At 36.1% G+C, this 18,943-nt stretch overlaps 1 long non-coding RNA gene across 1 annotated transcript; it reads right to left on the bottom strand.

Annotated features, from left to right (window-relative positions):
• Positions 1–3,711: 3,711 nt before the first annotated feature.
• LOC139194212 (uncharacterized) lies at positions 3,712–4,572 on the bottom strand. Its single transcript, XR_011578973.1, has 2 exons — positions 4,083–4,572; positions 3,712–3,870 (listed from the first exon to the last, which is right to left on the bottom strand). It is a non-coding gene; the product is annotated as an uncharacterized lncRNA (long non-coding RNA).
• Positions 4,573–18,943: the final 14,371 nt, after the last annotated feature.

Below are 18,943 nucleotides of genomic sequence, written 5' to 3'. Positions count from 1 at the left end.
GTTCAGCTTCTGCCCCAACGAGCAGCTCCAAGCTCCTCCGTCTCTTGCGTTCTCGGGCTTCAAACTCCGCTGCTCCGTCTTTTGCTCTGCAAAAAAAAAAAAAAATGCAGTGGCTGTGCAATGGCGGCGGTGCAAGGCAACAAGAATGTAGTGGCGGTGCAATGGTTGTGTAGTGGCAGTGGCAAACAGCAACGGCGAAAAACTTCAATAATCGCCGTCAAACGACTAGCCGATCATGAAGCCTCGACTGCAGCTCTCCGTCCGTCTCCGTCCTTCCTTACTCCGCTGCCTGCAAAATCCTCTACCCATCACCCAAATTTATACAAAAAAAAATATGAAAAAAAAAATGGATGGTGGAGCAAAGTGGTGCTGGCACCACGTGAAAAAAAAAAAAAAAAAAAAAAGATAATGATGAAAGCTTGCTGGATGCACGACACAGGAGGAAAAAAGAGGATGGTGGATCAAAAGTTTCTGATGGTGCCCATATAATAAAAAAAAAAAAAAAAAAAAATGATGATGGTGCATCTGGCACCATGTGACAAAAGAAAAAGAAATGGTGGGTGCACCCAGCACCGAAGAAAAAAATAAATAAATTAAAAAATTAAAAAAAAAATAATTATATATAAAAAAAAGCATTGAGAGAAATAAATTTTATTTTTTTTTTGAAAATTTTACATAAATTTGCAATATACATACTCAAAAAAAAAAAAAAAAAAAACAAATGCATTGAGAGAAATAAAGTCCATTTTTATTTTTTTTAGAAATTTTACATTATACATACCTTAAAAAAAAAAAAAAATCAAATCAAATCAAATTTACAAGAGGGGATCTTCAAAGACGATCAGGTGGCGCCTCACCACTCTGCAGAGTTCCAGGAAGAAGAGGCGCCGGAGGTTGACTGTTTGAAGCCATACCACTCAGCGGAACTCCAGGAAGAAGAGGAGCCAAAGGTTGATCATTTGGAGCTTCATTACGCGGTATAGCCCCAGAAGACGAAGGCAAATGCTGCTGGAACAAACCCACAAACCTCTGATGATCAAGTAAAATCTGACCATCAGATTCTTGCATCTGGTCAATCTTCCTCTTCATGTTTGTCGCATAGCTATGTGCGAGCTTATGCAACTGTTTATTCTCCTGCTTGAGCCCTCTAATCTCCTGTTTGAGACTCATCACTTCCGCCGCCAATGATTCAACTTGACGGGTTCGAGCAAATAGGCGTTGGGCCATATTAGACACAGAACCTGCACACTGCACACTGAGAGCCAAAGAATCCTTAACAGCCAACTCATCAGACCGTTTGGAAAGTAGTCTGTTATCTCTGGGAGTGACAAGGTTTCGGGCCACCACCGCAGCGGTCATATCATTCTTCACCACCGAATCCCCAACGGTAAGAGGACCAGTGGGGGATATGAAGGATGGGCGCCATATGTTGTCTGGAGAAGGCGGGACTGCCTCTTCACCAAGATTCAAGTCAAAACGACGGTCGGAGGGTCCAGACATTTTCAAAGTGTTGAAGGAAGAAGAGATCGGACAAATCAAGATCTTAGAAGTACAAGAGGGGAGTTTTCACAAGCGAAAATTCAAGTGTGCTTTGAAACGAACTGCATGCCTCTATAAAAAATCAGCACTCGACGAGATTTCAGAGATCGAAGAGGCGAGCTCAGAATTCGAAGAGGCCATTCAAAAATCGAAGAGGCAAGCTCAGAAATCGGAAAAGCATCTTGCTTTTCCAGACGCGTCGGCACCCGTCACACGCAAACTCAGCTTTGCGGAAATCACGGGCAATTTGTCGAAGCGCCGATCCCAGATATCGAAGAGAAGCATCTTGCTTTTCCAGACGCGTCGGCACCCGTCACACGCAAACTCAGCTTTGCGAAAATCACGGGCAATTTGTCGAAGCGCCGATCCCAGATATCGAAGAGGCGCCAGTCTTTTTCAGCCGCGTCATCACCTGTCATATGCACACTCAACTTTGCGCAAATCACGGGCAATTTGTCGAAGATTTTCGGTGAAGGAGAAAGCACGTGAAAGTTTACTGTTCAATCACGCGTTAGTTGCCGACACAAGTGAAAGAATAGTACCTCTACAGGTATTAAGGGACCTCCTATAACTGTCCACCTTCACCTTCCGTAGCAAGACAGACATACAGAGCATTTCTTCATCTCCAAAAATGCTTTCCCAACGAAACCTCTCGAGTCATTCAGTGTTCCTTATTCCTTGGGGTATCTCTGCAAGCCAATGACTCCAAAAGCAAAAGTATCTCATATCACCAGGGTAGAAAGCAAGAGTATCTCATATCATGCGTTCTCCCTATCATTTCCTTTGTCCTTGTTCTTACCTACAAAGACAAGGATAAAGAAAACAATATGCCGGAACTTCCACTCAAACTCGGGTAAGGAACCGACTGCTTGGAACCCTTCCCTGATTGCCTACCTAGCACTGCTCTCGAGTACTCGCCTTCCACTGCTGCTGTACTTTCAAAGAAGCTGCCATATCTGCCTGGAGGACAGATAAGGCAAGTGAAAATGATACCTTGCAGCATGTGGAGACAAGGTGCAAAAGGAACAAGCAGAGAAGAATGCGGTCTGCACGGTCAACTCAGCAGAAGGAGTCCGAACTGAGGAACTCAAGAAGCTGCCACATCTGCCTGAAGAAACAAGCAGAGAAGAATGCAGCATGCACAGTCAACTCAGCAGAAAGAGTCTGAGATGAAGAACTCGAGAAGATGCCGCATCTGCCTGAGGACGGTGAACTCGTTTTGACCCTCAAATTCTTGGGTCGACTTACTAGGCGTTGTGGGCTGCACGTGCTGATTCACCACCCTTGAATCAAATCCTTAAAGATCAAGTCATCAACTGGAATAAAAGCCCATCAACCTTTACCTCGTGCCTGCTTGCCATGTGTTCGAGTCAGCCTTCAAGAATCAAGCCCCAACGGCCCTTGAAGAAGCTTCCAGCCGAATTCAAAATCAAGCCTCGACGGCCCTGGAAGAAATCACAAGTCCGATTCAAGATTAAGTGTCTACCACCATTGAATCAAAACCTAGTTCAAGAATAAGCTGTGGAAAATCAACAATTGAAGGAATCCAGAAAATCCTTCAACCCAGTTCAAGATCAAAGCTGTGGAAAGTCAACAAGCGCAACAAAATACGTGCCGATTCACCCACTACCAAAGCCAAAGATCATCTACCACATGAAGCTCCTTGTGGTCCAATTTCAACCTTCAAGATCAAGCCTCGACGGCCCTTGAAGAAATTTCAAACAAAAGTTCAAGAACAAGCCTCAACGGCCCTTGAAGAAATCTCAAGCCCAATTCAAGATCAAGCCTCAACGGCCCTTGAAACAATCTCCAGCCCAATTCAAGATCAAGCCTCGATGGCCCTTGGATCGACATCTACAGTAAGGGACTTCAAAACGCATCTCCTACACGTGACAAGCACATGTATACGACGTGCCTTGAAGTGGGGGCATTTGTAGACATCGAAATTTCGTAAAATAAATGTTGACCGGTAAATCAAAGTGTCAACGCTCATGTATTACATAAATTTTACACGTAGCGTGTGACTCAACGAAAATTGAAATGAGTTGGAAAAGTCATCAAATAAGACACGTGTCAACACCTGGCAGAAACGACTTATTTCATCTGGGATATTATATTCAAAATTAGGCCTTGGAAAATTCTATAAATACAAGCCTATTTCATTCATTTTAAGGGGACCAATTCATATTACACCTTGAAGCTCTGAAGCTCTGAAACTCCGAAGCTCTCAAGCATCCAGGTTCCCGAAGAATCAAGAAAATGTTCTTCGTTCTTCGTTCATCGTTCTTCCAAGATCAAGCCCCGACGGCCCTTGGATCAACAATCATCCACCTTCAAGATCAAGCCCCGACGGCCCTTGAAGAAAGCGTTCTTCGTTCTTCGTTCATCGTTCTTCCAAGATCAAGCCCCAACGGCCCTTTGGATCAACAATCATCCACCAATTCAAGATCAAGCCCCGACGGCCCTTGAAGAAAGTGTTCTTCGTTCTTCGTTCATCGTTTTTCCAAGATCAAGCCCCGACGACCCTTGGATCAACCATCCACCAATTCAAGATCAAGCCCCGACGGCCCTTGAAGAAAGTGTTCTTCGTTCTTCGTTCATCATCCGTTCATCCAAGATCAAGCCCCAACGGCCCTTTGGATCAACAACGTCGACAAATCCACACATCCAACCGTTCTTCAAGATCAAGCCCAAAAGCCCTTGAAGATCCGTTCATCACTGTTCTTCAAGATCAAGCCCAAAAGCCCTTGGAGATCCGTTCGTCACTATTCTTCAAAGATCAAGCCCAAAAGCCCCTTTGAAGATCCGCTCAAATCCACCTTCAAGATCAAGTCCACGGCCCTTGAAGAACGTTCATCCTTAGATCAAGCCCAACGGCCCTTTGGATCAATCACACATCCACAAATACACACCTTACGGAGATCGAATCAGAGGATCAAATTAGAGAGAGATTGTAACCCAAAATCATCAAAAATACATAATATTTGTTTGTGCGCGTTGTTCTTGTCTCTTTCGTTTCAGGAATTTTCCGTGTTCACACCCACATCGCGGTTCTCATTCTTCATTTGGCAAAACTCATGGTTGTGATGCTCATCTCTTTTTAAGTTATGGTTTTTTACCAGTTTGTCCTCACTTTTTTTATTTTTTTGGGTTTTGATTGTGAAAGAAATAAAGGGGTAGTTTTTGACATTTTGAAATCCTTCACCTATTTAGGCTTCTCCCTTCATATATACTAGCATATGGGCACACACAAAGTGTGTGAGAAATTTGTTTATTTGTTTTTGAAATAGAATGAGAGAGGAAGAGAGTAGGCCTAGCAAATGGGTCGTGTCTGTCGTGTTCGTGTAACACCTGTTATCTTAACGGGTCGTGTCGTGTCACATCCGTTATCTTAACAGGTCGGGTTACTTTACCCAACGGGTAAAGTGAACCAACCCGTTAAGAAAAATATATATATTTTTATTAAATTTGCACATACCACACATTGCCACATAAATATTACTTCAAAACATTAAAACACATTTGTCGTTTAAGTACTACATCTACACTCGAAAATAAGAGTCTAATAAACAAACATCCATACAGTACTAGTCTATTACAAAATATTAAATGTGTAAGGATATGCAAAACGAAAGATGTTTTCAGGGTTGTGAAGCCTTTCTCAAAAGTTTAAACCTTGCCAATGGAACACAAAGCTTGCATGTTATTCCTTTTACAAAATCCTCAATTTTCATCGATCATCATGACATAAGATTTTGTGGTATCCACTAGTGTAAATATTTTAAATTGAAGATCGAATTCATTCATTGTATTCGTATAGGGTCAAGGAGTGTAGCTGTAAAAAATCATCAAAATTAGAGTTAAAGTAACCGTTAAATCGTAATTTTTCGTTGATAACCGTCGAAAAGTTTTGTCCCGTTACTTGATCTCTGAATGTTTATTTTTTGCAATTTTTGGCGTATGCGATCTTGAAACATATACAAACAAGTTTTACGGTTGGATCGTTGAAATTAATTTCGTAGAATGCATATGCCATCAAATGATAGATTCACTAACACTTGGAGTTTATTTATACTTTCATTAAGTATAACATAAGATTTTGTGGTATCCACCAGTGTAAATATTTTAAATTGAAGATCGAATTTATTCATTCTATTCATATAGAGCCTAGGAGTGTAGCTGTAAATAATCATCAATATCGGAGTTGCAATAACCGTTAAATCGTGATTTTTCGTTTATAATCGTCGAAAAGTTTTATCTCGTTACTTGATCTCTGAACATTTGTTTTTTGCAATTTTTGGCGTATGCGATCTCGAAGTATATACAAACATGTTGGACAGTTGGATCGTTGAAACTAGTTTTGTAGAATGCATATCCCATCAAAACAATAGATTTACTAATACTTAAGAGTCTATTCATACTTTCATTAAGTATGACATAAGATTTTGTGGTATCCACTAGCGTAAATATTTTAAATTGAAGATCAAGTTCATTCATTGTATTCATATAGGGTCAAGGAGTGTAGTTGTAAAAAAATCATCAAAATCGGAGTTAAAATAACCATTAAATCGTGATTTTTCGTTGATAACCGTCGAAAAGTTTTGTACCGTTACTTGATCTCTGAATGTTTATTTTTTGCAATTTTTGGCGTATGCAATCTCGAAGTATATACAAACATGTTTGCCGGTTGGATCGTTGAAACTAGTTTCGTAGAATGTGTATCCCATCAAAACAATAGATTCACTAAGATTAAGAGTTTATTCATACTTTCATTAAGTATAACATAGGATTTTGTGGTATCCACTAGTGTAAATATTTTAAATTGAAGATGGAATTCTTTCATTGTATTCATATAAGGTCAAGGAGTGTAGCTATAAAAATCATCAAAATCGGAGTTAAAATAACCGTTAAATCGTGATTTTTCGTTTATAATCATTGAAAAGTTTTGTCCCGTTACTTGATCTCTGAATATTTGTTTTTTTTGATTTTTGACATATGTGATCTTGAAGCATATACAAACAAGTTTGACGGTTGGATCGTTGAAATTAGTTTCGTAGAATGCGTATCCCATTAAAACGATAGATTCACTAACACTTGGAGTTTTTTTATACTTTCATTAAGTATAAAATAATATTTTCCACTACCGCAATTTTAAATTGAAGATCGAATTCATTCATTGTATTCATATAGAGTCAAGGACTGTAGCTGTAAAAATCATCAAAATCGGAATTAAAATAACTGTTAAATCTTGATTTTTCGTTTATAACCGTAAAAACGTTTTGTCCCGTTACTTGATCTTTGAATGTTTGTTTTTTGCAATTTTTGGCGTATGCGATCTAGAAGTATATATTAACATGTTTGACGACTGGATCATTGAAATTAGTTTCGTAAAATGCGTATCCCATCAAAACAATAGATTCACTAACACTTAAGAGTTTATTCATACAGTTATTAAGTATAACATAAGATTTTGTGGTATCCACTAGTGTAAATATTTTAAACTTAAGATCGAGTTCATTCATTGTATTCATATAGGGTCAAGGAGTGTAGCTGTAAAAAATCATCAAAATTGGAGTTAAAATAACCGTTAAATCGTGATTTTTCGTTGATAACTGTCGAAAAATTTTGTCCTGTTACTTGATCTCTGAATGTTTGTTTTTTTTTTTTTTGCTGATGCAATCTCGAAGCATATATAAACAAGTTTGACGATTGGATCATTGAAATTAGTTTCGTAGAATTCGTATCCCATCAAGTTCAATGGTATATATATATATATTTATTAAGTAGATTTAAATTTATTTATTTGGAACATATAACACTTAAGAAATTGAATGGTATGTATATTTAAGCTGATCCAATGGTCACCAATTTTTAATATTTAAGTTAATATATATATATATATATATATAATTATTATAGTTTTTAGGGGTATAAAATTGTTAAATTAATATATATATATATATATATAATTATTATAGTATTTTTTTAGGGTTATAAAATTATAAAATTAATATTTTGCTTATCGTGTATTGTGTTACTCACGTGTATACCCGAACCAACCCGTTATCTTAACAGGTGCTTATCGGGTTACTCGATAACGACCCGAACACCTGTTAATTTTGTGTCGTGTCGGGTTATTAGGTCGTATCAGGAATTGCCAGGCCTAGAAGAGAGTGATAGAGAATGTGGGAGTGGGAAGGTTTTTTTTATTATTTATTTTTATATTTTTTTAATTAGAGATGTGTTAGGATTACATGTAGGTGAGGCTTTGAAAAAAAAAGCAAAATTTGGTTGTGTGAAATTACATTTCTGCCTCATATTTCTTATTCATATTCTGTTTTAATTAGAGGGTTAAATTGGTAATTTTATAGGGTTTTGGTTGACAATGAGTGTTTTATTAATTAGTCGAGATAGATAATTAACAATTTAAGTATTCTATAGGCCGGGATAGGTTCTCTGCTCTAACCGCTTGAGGGTGGAGAAGGTATAAACTGTCTTAGTAGTCCGATGACTAGCCTTATTATGTAACTTTATCCGGCGGAAAAAAATTTAGTGGGGCAAAAATGGTCAACCGTCAAGATTTTGGTTTTTTTTTTTTTCCAGAGACTTTAGGGGAAATGTTCAATGGGCAAAATAAACTTCGTCGGGCAAAGTTTTTGTGCCAAGAGAGAAAATTGGCACGAATTACGCCACCATCCTGACAGAAGAATAGGTACATCGGCGGAGGTAACTTTGGCTGATGGAAAATTGACGGGGGTAAGTATGTCGGTCGTCGGACAAAGAACCACGATGACCTGCCCTAATCCCTACCAACACATTTTGTCTGACGTTTTTTTAGTGAATTTGTCCGATGAATAACATTTGTTCGACGACTTTGGTAACGTTGCCTGACGAACCATTTCATCACGCAAGCCCCAATTCATTAAACAAGCCGTGCAGCCTTCTCCTTTCTTCTTTCTTTCCCAGCTCTCTCTCATTTATGCTTTCTCTCTCACTCACACCCTCATCACCCATCTCTCATTACCCATCTGTCACTCTCCCTCTCCTAATTAATATAAGGTTTGTTTATTTTTTATTTTTTAATTGTGTAATTAATTAATTTTGTTTGTTGTAGCTTACGATTGAATTGGAAGAAAATTAAAGTCATGGTATGTATTTGTTTCTCAATTTAATTTTTGTAGTAAATTTTAATTTATTTAATTGTGATATATATATGTATGTTGAAATTGTGGGTTATGGAAAATTTTGAGTTTGTGGGTATTGAAACAAATGTAGCTTAGGTGAATTAAATTTGTGCAGCATTAGCCTAGGAAACCCTAAAGTGAAATTTGTTAAAATTGACCGTTTATGCAACGTTATATATGTTGAATAACTTCGTATAATAATAATAAAAAAAAACTTACACCCGTTTGAGAGTCTGTGGGATATACGTGTAGATGCAGTATGCGTCTCCGACATCCAACTAATTCTTGAGTTGTCCAGTTCAGACAATTCGGGAGTGCACTAAGATGTGTTTAGGGTTTGTGGTGAACGCAACTAAGTTTAAATTGTTTTAATATAGTGTTTCGTTGTCATCACTAATCATGATATAGTATTTCTTAGTAATCATTAATCATGATATAGTGTTCACTAAAAAATATATATATCACGATATAGTGTCATGCTGACCATATTAATCGAATGATATAGTGTTTAGTATGCACTACTATACGAAAAGTACGTTAAGTGTACATCAATATATTCTAAAATTTTTTGGAGTAGATACTAGGGAACAATGAACAATTCAATAATTAGACTTTGGTTTTATTATATATTTTAGGGAGTTTTAATGAAAAGGGTCTGTCACTATTCATTCTTAATCAAAAGGACATTTTGTGTATGAAATGTCCATAATAGATCAGGCTCTTTTCTTTATTTACTCTTATGCCATTACAGCGGGGTCCACAATGATGTTGACATTTCTGTCAAGGAATACATCATTTTACATTATGCTATTAAACTTATGCCAATTTATAGCTAGCTCTTCAGACTTCTATCATGTTGTCGATGTTATGCAGCTCTTCTTCTGTCAAATTATTTCAATACTGTTCATCTCCTTCTACTAGCTCTGCATCTCTTTCTCTATCTTCTTTCACCTTGTAATATATTTCTGCTGTTTCTTCTTTGAAATTTTGGGGCTTCCAATAAGGTTGATGATTGATTCTTGTCTTGCTGTAAATATACATCTCTTCTTCTTCTGCTACTAGTACCATGTCATACCTAAAATCTTCAAACTCATCTAAAGAAAACATTTGGATCCCTCTAAATTTTAAAATTTCTTTGTATGAAGGAGTCCACCTATGTGAGGCGATAAGGGATAGTCTAAAGGACTCTTCATTAATCATGGCTATATGCCTATCTTTCTCCTTATGCATATGTACATACCAGTCTGGAGGACTACTAATAAAGCTTATGCAAATTTCTTTCCACCTTTCCAGATAATCTTCTGCTACTTTTATAAGTTTTTAAGGAAATGATTCTAGTTGGGAAATACGGTTAATGAATATTTTATCAAGATAACCAAACTCTAATAGTAAGGCAGGGGTAACTTCTACCACATTATACTTTTTCTGATGCTCATAACTAAAATGACATGGTTTAAAATCTCTCATGTTAATCCTGGCCACAGCTATGCTAACCTCTGGTTTACAAATACAATTTTCTGTACTATCATAAGGACATGGTGGATACATCTTTGTAATAATATTCATCCCTGGTTTTGGATCAAAGATGGGCTCATAAAAAGCACATTGTAATTGTAATTGTAACTCCTTCATGGACTGTGGTGCTCTGCTCAGGATCTCATTTTGCATATTTGGTGGCATTATTCTTAATTTTGCTTTTGAAATTTCATCTAACAAAACATCATCTAATATTAAGTCTGAAGATATATTCCTAAGAAAACTTTCATATTTTTCTTGTTTTTCTTTGTCACTCAGAACCTGATGCTGCTCATTATTTTAGTGTTGCTCCATTTCAACATCTTCTTCTAATAGCTCAATCTTAATTTCTTCTATGGGCTCATTAGCCTCTTATTGTATGGGTTTAATAACCTCTTTTCCTTTATTCTTATACTGATCAATTTCTAAACCTATTTTCAATTCTTTTTTCAAGGTGTCACTTGCCTTTTGCTGCATTCTAAGAGATTGGAGTTTTTGGTTCATTTTGGTAAACTTACTAAGTAATGACTCATGGTCCCTAGAGATGACTTGAAGGTTGTGCTCAAGAGAATGAATATGCTGCTGGTTTTGGTGAAAATTAAAATTAAAGCTATCAAACTTTTGTTCCAAGGCTCTAATTAATTTTTCATGACCTAACCTCATGTTTGGCTGCTTAATTTGGATATTCCAAAAATTATCTAAGAGAACCTCCTGCCTATCAGAAAGCCCTGGTACTTTTGACCTGTATCTTAGAGTTGGATTTCTGATTCATTCAACAGTATTGCCATTAAAGTTGAACGTAAGTACTAGTGGTGATGCTGGTCTGCTCATGCTATTTTGAAATCTACTGAATGGTGGAGGTTGATGGTGCATCATCATGCCATTGAAAGAAACTCTTCTGCTTTGCCTTGTGCTATTTGCTGATGATGGTCCACAATATTCCATACCTGGTAATTGTGTTTGATAAGGTCTACATGGATAATAATATCTGTTATTCATACAAAATAAACAAGTGTGATATCAGTTGTATCAATGACTTCCGTCCTCAAGGTACTATACTATTATAATTATACTATTAAAATGCTAAACAAGGTCCTGATACCAAATTCGCAACGCATGCTCGGTTAAATAATCGGATGGCCATTATAACACCTAGACATAGAAGCTTTCACATGGAACTCAACATGTTTCAGCATGACGACCACTCATAGTACAAGTATAAGGCCTTAACGGCTAAACTCAGAGGTACAAAGAACTCAGAGGTACGAAGAACTCAGAGGTATCATGGTTAATGTCCAGTTATTTGTATGGTAAACATTCAACTATAACAGAGTGCTCGAACAAAGTATGATCGTCAATTTAGTAGGTTAATAATATAACTACAATAGTGTTTCCCCGTTTTGGACTAGAAGTCTAATTAAACAAACACACTAAAGAAGGAAAAGAAAACTTACTTAAGACTTGGAGATTGCTTGAATATGTACACTTGAACTTTTATTGATATATGGAATGTTTACAAAGATAATTTTTTACAAGAAAGTGTTTACAAGGATGCTATGAAGACTACGAATGCTCGAGAGTATGAACATGGTGTGAGTGAGTAGGGTGTTCAGGTGTTGAATGGTTGATATAGTGGTGGTCTGTATGGGAAGAAAAGCTCCCTTATTTACAAATCCTAGAGTAGAATAACGTTCCAATATTTACAACTTTTTTAATAGTGACAACACACTGTTTCTGAAAGCTGTCAGCACTGTTTCTGAAAGTTGTCTGTCATGTCAAATGAATTTATGTTGTCTTGGTTGCTACAATGTTTGCCACATTTTCTTTTGTATGTGAATCCATGTTGTCTTGGTTGTTGCAATGTTTGCCACATTTTCTTTTGCATGTGAATCTGCTGCATGATTTGTCTCCTGGTGCATAATTTTTTGCATGTGATATCCCTGAAATGTTTTCTCCCTTAAAATACTCTCTCCCTTGTCTTCTTTTACATGCCCATTTTGGGTATTATTGAAATGTTTTGTCCTTATGGTTAAAATGAAAGTTTTTGGGGGGGGGGGGTTTAGTTAGTTTTCCATATATTTTATTTTATGGTTTAGGGTTCTTTGAGCGGAAACTTGAATTGCTACTCCCAATTAATTACATAGAGAGAAGGAACTAGATCAAACTATTTTTTTAAGTTTTTTGTAATTGAGTTAGTTGAATTGGGCCTCCAAATATGTATTATACAAGAAATACGAAAAAAAGCTATCGTTATTCTTACAACAAATTTAATTAGAGTTGAGAACATATATGTAAGATATTGATGCAAGATACCTTATTGTGGAACCCACACCACATCGAACTTCAACGATCCAAACTGTCTATTTTTCAAGTTGGGCCTCATAGATCATCCTTTCAAAACATTAGCCAAATCAGAAATATTTGAGACATCTACTTGAGTTCTATGAAATTAACGAACACTTTGTCCTATAATAAACAATGAAACTTCATCGTAATAATTAAATGGAGCAAATGGTTTCAAATTAAATTGAATTTTTGTAAGGATGATCTATGAATCGAAAATTACAAAATAGACTATTCGGATCGTTGAAATTTGATGTGAAGTGGACCCTACAACTAGTCCCCATTTTTACCCAAAAATGGGGATCCCTTTGGATAAGGGCCTATATATAGGGTTAGGATTTGGAGACACCTTGTTCACACACATTTTGACGGTTGGATAATTGAAATATATTCATACTAGGCACCACAAAAATGTGTGTCAATATATATATATATATATATATATATATATATATTAAGGAGGTGTGCTATCTATACACCCCTTTTTACTTCTCACACAACCCTTGTTAATTTCTGGTATTTGATAATCTTTAATTCAGTCGGTTCGAAGGCCATAAATTAAGAAGGTGTGCATGAAGGAAAAAGGTGTGTGTGGATAGCACACCCCTATATTAAGTATTATTCTTATCAAGCTTAAACTACTGACAGAGCTCATGCCTACCTCAAGTTGTCTTGTAAAAAAATTTTGAGGTGCCCTTGAGATTTATAAGCCGAACATACCAATTCTTAAGATTGACTTGTTTATTACTCGAGCCGAATTAAGCTTGGCTTGGTTCTTTAAAAAAATTGAGCTTCGACGAGCCAAACATGAGATGAACCTAGTGCGATCTTGTATAATTTCTAGCCAATTTACTGCCCTATTTGCAAATCTTGAGATTTGCTATTGAATTCTAGCCAATTACTTTCCACGCCATTGCCATGAATGTCTTAACTTTCTGATTTTTTGGTTATTTTTCAAATAATTTCTATTGAATCTTAGCTTGTAAGAAAACTCAAAGGTGTACAAAATACTTCTTAGTTCATTAACTGACTAAGCAATGTACACATTTCAGTATATATAGGTACAATTCAATTAACATAATTCACCCTAACATTCACAGCTAATTACACATAAGCCCTTGGCTAACTAATTCCAACTGTACAAGTACTATTAGACTCTTTACACCCCTTAAGCTGAGACTTGCTAGAAGCTTGGACTGTAGAAAACTAAATCTGTGCTTTGAAAAAGATTTGGTGTGTATATCAGCTAGTTGATCCTAGCTGCAAACATATAGAACTTTAATTGGATTTGCCAAGACTAATTCCCTGATATAATAATAGTCAATTTCAACATGCTTTACCTTAGCATTGAAAATAAGGTTGGAGGCAAGAGAAATAATTGAAATGTTATCACACCAAATAGTTGGAACTTTAGACAGATGGAAACTGATATCAGAAAACACTTTGCAAATCCATGTAATTTTTGATGCAGTGTGTGCTAAAGACCTATCTTTAGCTTCTGTTGACGACTTAGCTACTGTGGGTCGCTTTTTAGAACTCCAGCTAATCAAGTTGTTACCTAGAAAAACACATAAGCCACTTCTATATCTCTTATCAAAAGTGGAACTTGCCCAATCTGCATCAGAGTATGCAGTGAGTTGAAGATAACCCTTTTAAATCATAAACCATGTGTAATTGTGCCTTTGGGAAACTTGAGAATCATTTTTGCAGCCTACATATGTTGTTTCCTTGGGGCATGCAAGAATTGAAAAACTTGGTTTACTACAATGGAAGGATTAGGTCTTGTCTAAGTGAGATTTTGCAAGCCACCCATTATAGACGTATATTCAGTGGGATTAGAGAGGATGAACCACTGCGATCGAGTTTAGAAGTACCAAGAGGAGTGACACAAAGCTTTGCACCTGCCATATTAGTTTTGGTAAGTAGATCAAGTAAATATTTACTTTGATGCATGAATATATGCTCAGGAGTCCTTTGTACCTCTAAACCCAAAAAATAATGAAGGGGTCCCAGGTTTTTAATAGGAAAAAACTTGACTAAACTTGTGAATAAACTGTTAGCGGATGGTTGTATGTGGTTATGTGACAAAGATGTCATCAACATATACCAAAACAATAACAAGAACTAGAGTTTGAAGAACAAACAGTGAGGCATTTGAGGAAGATTGCTTGAATCCAAATGTGCACAATGCTTGAAAAAGTTTATCAAACTAAGCCTTGGGAGCTTGTTTCAAGCCATAAAGGGAATTGTTGAGTTTGCTAACATGATGAGAAATATTAGAATCAATGAAACCAGGTGGTTGAGTCATAAAAACACTTCCTTTAGATTCTCACGTAGGAAAGCATTGCTAATGTCCAATTGGTTGAGAAACCAATCAAATTAAACTACCAAAATCAATAAAATTCAAATTGTGTCTGGCTTGGCTACAGAACTAAAGGTCTCTTGATAGTCAATACCCTTTTGTTGATGAAACCCTTTAGCTATTAAAATGGCTTTGTATCTGTCCACTGTGCCATCAGGTTTCATCTGATCCTGAACACCTATTTACAACCTACAATATTATGAGTGATAAGCTCATATTTATATATATATTACACCAAATTCACTTGTCTTTTCTTAGTTAGTTCCTTATATTTTTGAGCTATTTACTTTGTTTTTGTGTTTTGTGGGATTTGTCAAGCAAAGAAAAGAAAAATAGCATAAGTGGGATTTTAAGTAACAAATTCGTCAAAACTGCCTGTGCAGGTCAGCTGACTTTGGAAGTAAGTTGTGAACAGATCAGAATGAATTAGAGAATGAACCTTATATTCTTGGAAAGCTACTGATGTCTATTTTTTGGAGCATTTCGCGGATTGTTAATATCATTTTTGTAGAAGAAGTTATGATCGTTTTAACACTAAAAGGTTCACAAGAAACTGAGCAGTTTGTAACTGCAATGGAAGCAATAAACCCAATAAATCTAGCAGCCAAAACTGATGCAGCCAAGAATTAGTCAGCTGACACTTATTCAAATATAAAGGGGAATGGAATTAAAGATGAGGATTAAGAGGGAGTAATTGGCATAAGGGCTACCCAAAGAGTTACAATGTTTTACCATTTCCTCTCACTTATTGTCATCATTAAATTGCTATTAGTGGGTGAGTTAAGGAGAAGAAAATGATGCAACAAGAATTGGTTTAAAAGCAGCGTTGGGGAAGGAAGGAAAGAAGGAGGAGGCCTTGATCGATTTCTTTTGGTTCTATCTTCTCAAACTCATGTCTATCTTTTGTTTTAACTTAAGGATTGTGTGTAACTAAATTTTTAGTAGTTAGGGGCTGTTTTGAAGCCCCAAATATGATTGCAAGTTTGTTATGACATTTCATTTGAATTACTTTTATGAATGGATGAAAATTGTTTCACTACTTGTCTCATTGATGAATTCTTTATTTGTTTTCTATGGATGCATAGTTAGTAAGCATATCTAGGATTCTAATGCTGTGAATATGTGTGTGCCTGCCCTTGTTGAATGAGGACCTACATATGTTCTGGAGTAGTACTTGTTAATCGCGATTAACATGTGAACCAATTTTTAGGATAAGTAAGACAACGCCAGTACTTACGATGCCTTGTGATGATTCAAACTCTTTTCGCTCTTAATGATTTCTACTTGTTAAATCTATGAACACGTCATCCTAGATTGCATGCTAGGGACGAAGTTAAGTTGAAAACGCCATTCTCTTAACATACTACATAAGAAAGAGTAATAGGTTGAGTTCTAACATTGAGCCAACTTGAGCATCTTCATCTGGAAATAAAAGGAATTTGAATGAAACATAACATGTTTGCATGATTATTTGGTGGTGGATAGCAATTCCCCTAACTCGTTTTTCTTAATTTGTGAACTATTTAAAATTTGTTTCTATCCTGTTTTTGTTCAATTTAATTTAAATAGCAAATCAACTCCAAAAACCCCCAAAATGTTTTGTGAGTGTAGCTCTATGTGTCTAGTGTTGTCATATAAAATTTCGTAGAATTTAGATAAGTGTAAGTCGGTCTAATAATTATTTTTCGGTGGCTGGTCAGTAGGGGCAACAACCAGTTTTTGTGACATTTTAAGTAGTTAGATAAAACAATCTTCTGCGGGAAAGACCCTTATTTTCATATGCTACAATTGACAAATCTTAGTGTTAATAAGGAAAATCAATAGGACATTTGTATGCTACTTTGTGGTGTACTTTTAATCCTATCAATGAGACTGAGAGTGAGGTATCAAGTTCCAAGTACTAGCGAGTTGGAGAGCATTAAACTCTTCTTGCATAGCTTGTCTCCAATGTTCATACTTGGAGGCTTGTAAATATGTAGAAGGAACAAAATCAACATTTGTAGGTAAGAGATGCTTGGTTGCAGAATAAGCTGTTAATTTAAAGATGTTTGCCTTAGACCTTGTAAGCATAGGGTGTGTATGTTTGAACCAACAACATGAGATTCATGAGTGGATGCAAAACTATAGGATATTTCTGGAAAAGAAGTACTTCCAGTAAAGGAAGGCACATGGTGATAGGAGCATATTTATGTGACTTAGTTAGCTTGTTTTCTTGCATTTTCATAGTTTATTTGTGTTTATTATAGTGTTTAAGCTATTTTTGTGTGGTTGTAGGTCCAAATGACAAAGTTGGCAAGAAAGTAAAATTTGGTGCATTTTGAGGCAATTTTGGGCATCAAATGGATAGCTTATGAATGGAGCAAGATGGATGGACGAATTGGAAGTTCAAGAGGCTAGGAATGTGCTGAAAAGATGAAGAAAATAAATCCAAGACAAAAAAGATAAGGAATCAGCTCAAAAGAAGAAACATTATCCAAAACCTTATCCAACCTTATCTTATCTTATCTTTGCCTAATCTAGCTTTATCCTATCTTATCTTATCTAAATCAGTTGTGCCTTAAATCTAGCTACATGGGGACCTAAAAACCTGATTTCTAGAAGGCCTATCCTTTCCCTACATTTGTGTCGCATTCTTACTCTTCTAGAACCCCTAAAATTGTGCCGCATTATTCCCTCTAGAAGGCCCTACAAATCTGGCGCCCCTTTATGTTCTAGAAGCCTTAGAATCTGCTGGAAACCTTAATCCTTTTCCTTTTGGATTTATGCCAAACCCTAGTTCTATTCCTCAAGGATTGTGCAATCCAAATCCTTAGGGATTGTGCCTTGTATTTCAGCCTATAAATACACATCCCTGCCGCATAAATCAAAGAACCCACGCCCTCATACATTCAAATATAATTGAGAGATTTCAGAGAGTTCAAAAGGTGCAATAACGTGAAGGAAGGAGAAGGAGAAGCTTGTGCCGTGGCTTGCAATCCAAGGGAGAGTTCGAAATCTGCCATTGGAATTGCTGGGGCGTTCTTGGTTCTTTCTATCCTTAGATTTGTTTCAATGTTGTTTTTAATTTGGTTTTATGTTTTTAAAGACATGAGGAACTAATCTCTTTATAGTTAGAGATGAATTTGAAGCCATGATCATATGTTTTATATGAATTGATTTCTTCCAGTTATTGTTTCATGAATCGTGGATGTGGTTTACTTATCTGTTTTATTAAGAACTTGTACTTATGTGTTGATTAGGGATGCATACTTAGTTTGCATGCATGAATTTGATGCTAGAGTATAAGGGAATTTCACCTAATCATTATGAACTTATATTCATGAGTAGTAAAAGTCCATAGTCACGATTGTGTTAAGTAATTCCTAGGCAAGAGTAACATGTTTTTCATAGTTATGAATGCCTCGTCAATGCTTATGGTTTCCATTGACCTTAATGATCTTTGATACGTGTCTCTATCATGCGTATTCCATAGTTAGGGGACTTGATAAGAATAATTTGGTTGTGATGCGTTATCCATTCAATTGAATGAATCTAGGGAATTATGAGAATTAATTGGTGCAATCTAATTAATTCGGGGCATTGTCATTCATGGTTTATCGAAAGAATAACTGGAAATCGATTCATATGCATATGTTCTATGTGTGGAGAAGGAACCCTCTAACTAGCCTTTCATCCATTCTATTTCTTTCAATTTCGAGTTTTTAAAGCTTGTTTTACAAGTTTTTGTTTTTAAGTTTTAATTTCGTCAAAACAAAATCTCTTTTTCTTAAGTCTTGTTTTTAGAGTCAAAACCTGTTTTCTTTTAGTATTTTGAGTCAAGTTAAGTTTTTTTTTTCGTCCAAATCACTTGTCAGGTCTAGAATTGAGTCTTTTTTATTGTTTGTTGCTGTTTTGAGTATTTTAAGTCAATTTTGAGTCTATAGAGTCTAGTTTAGTGTTTTTGAGTCTTATTTGCATTGATTAGCAGCCCTAGTTAATCCCTGGTCTAGAACGATCCCTA

This window comes from Malus domestica, chromosome 03 (genome assembly GCF_042453785.1).
Source record: "Malus domestica chromosome 03, GDT2T_hap1".
NCBI lineage: Eukaryota > Viridiplantae > Streptophyta > Magnoliopsida > Rosales > Rosaceae > Malus > Malus domestica.
Note: the sequence above shows the minus strand (reverse complement) of the source record. Positions and strands in the feature narration are given on the sequence as shown.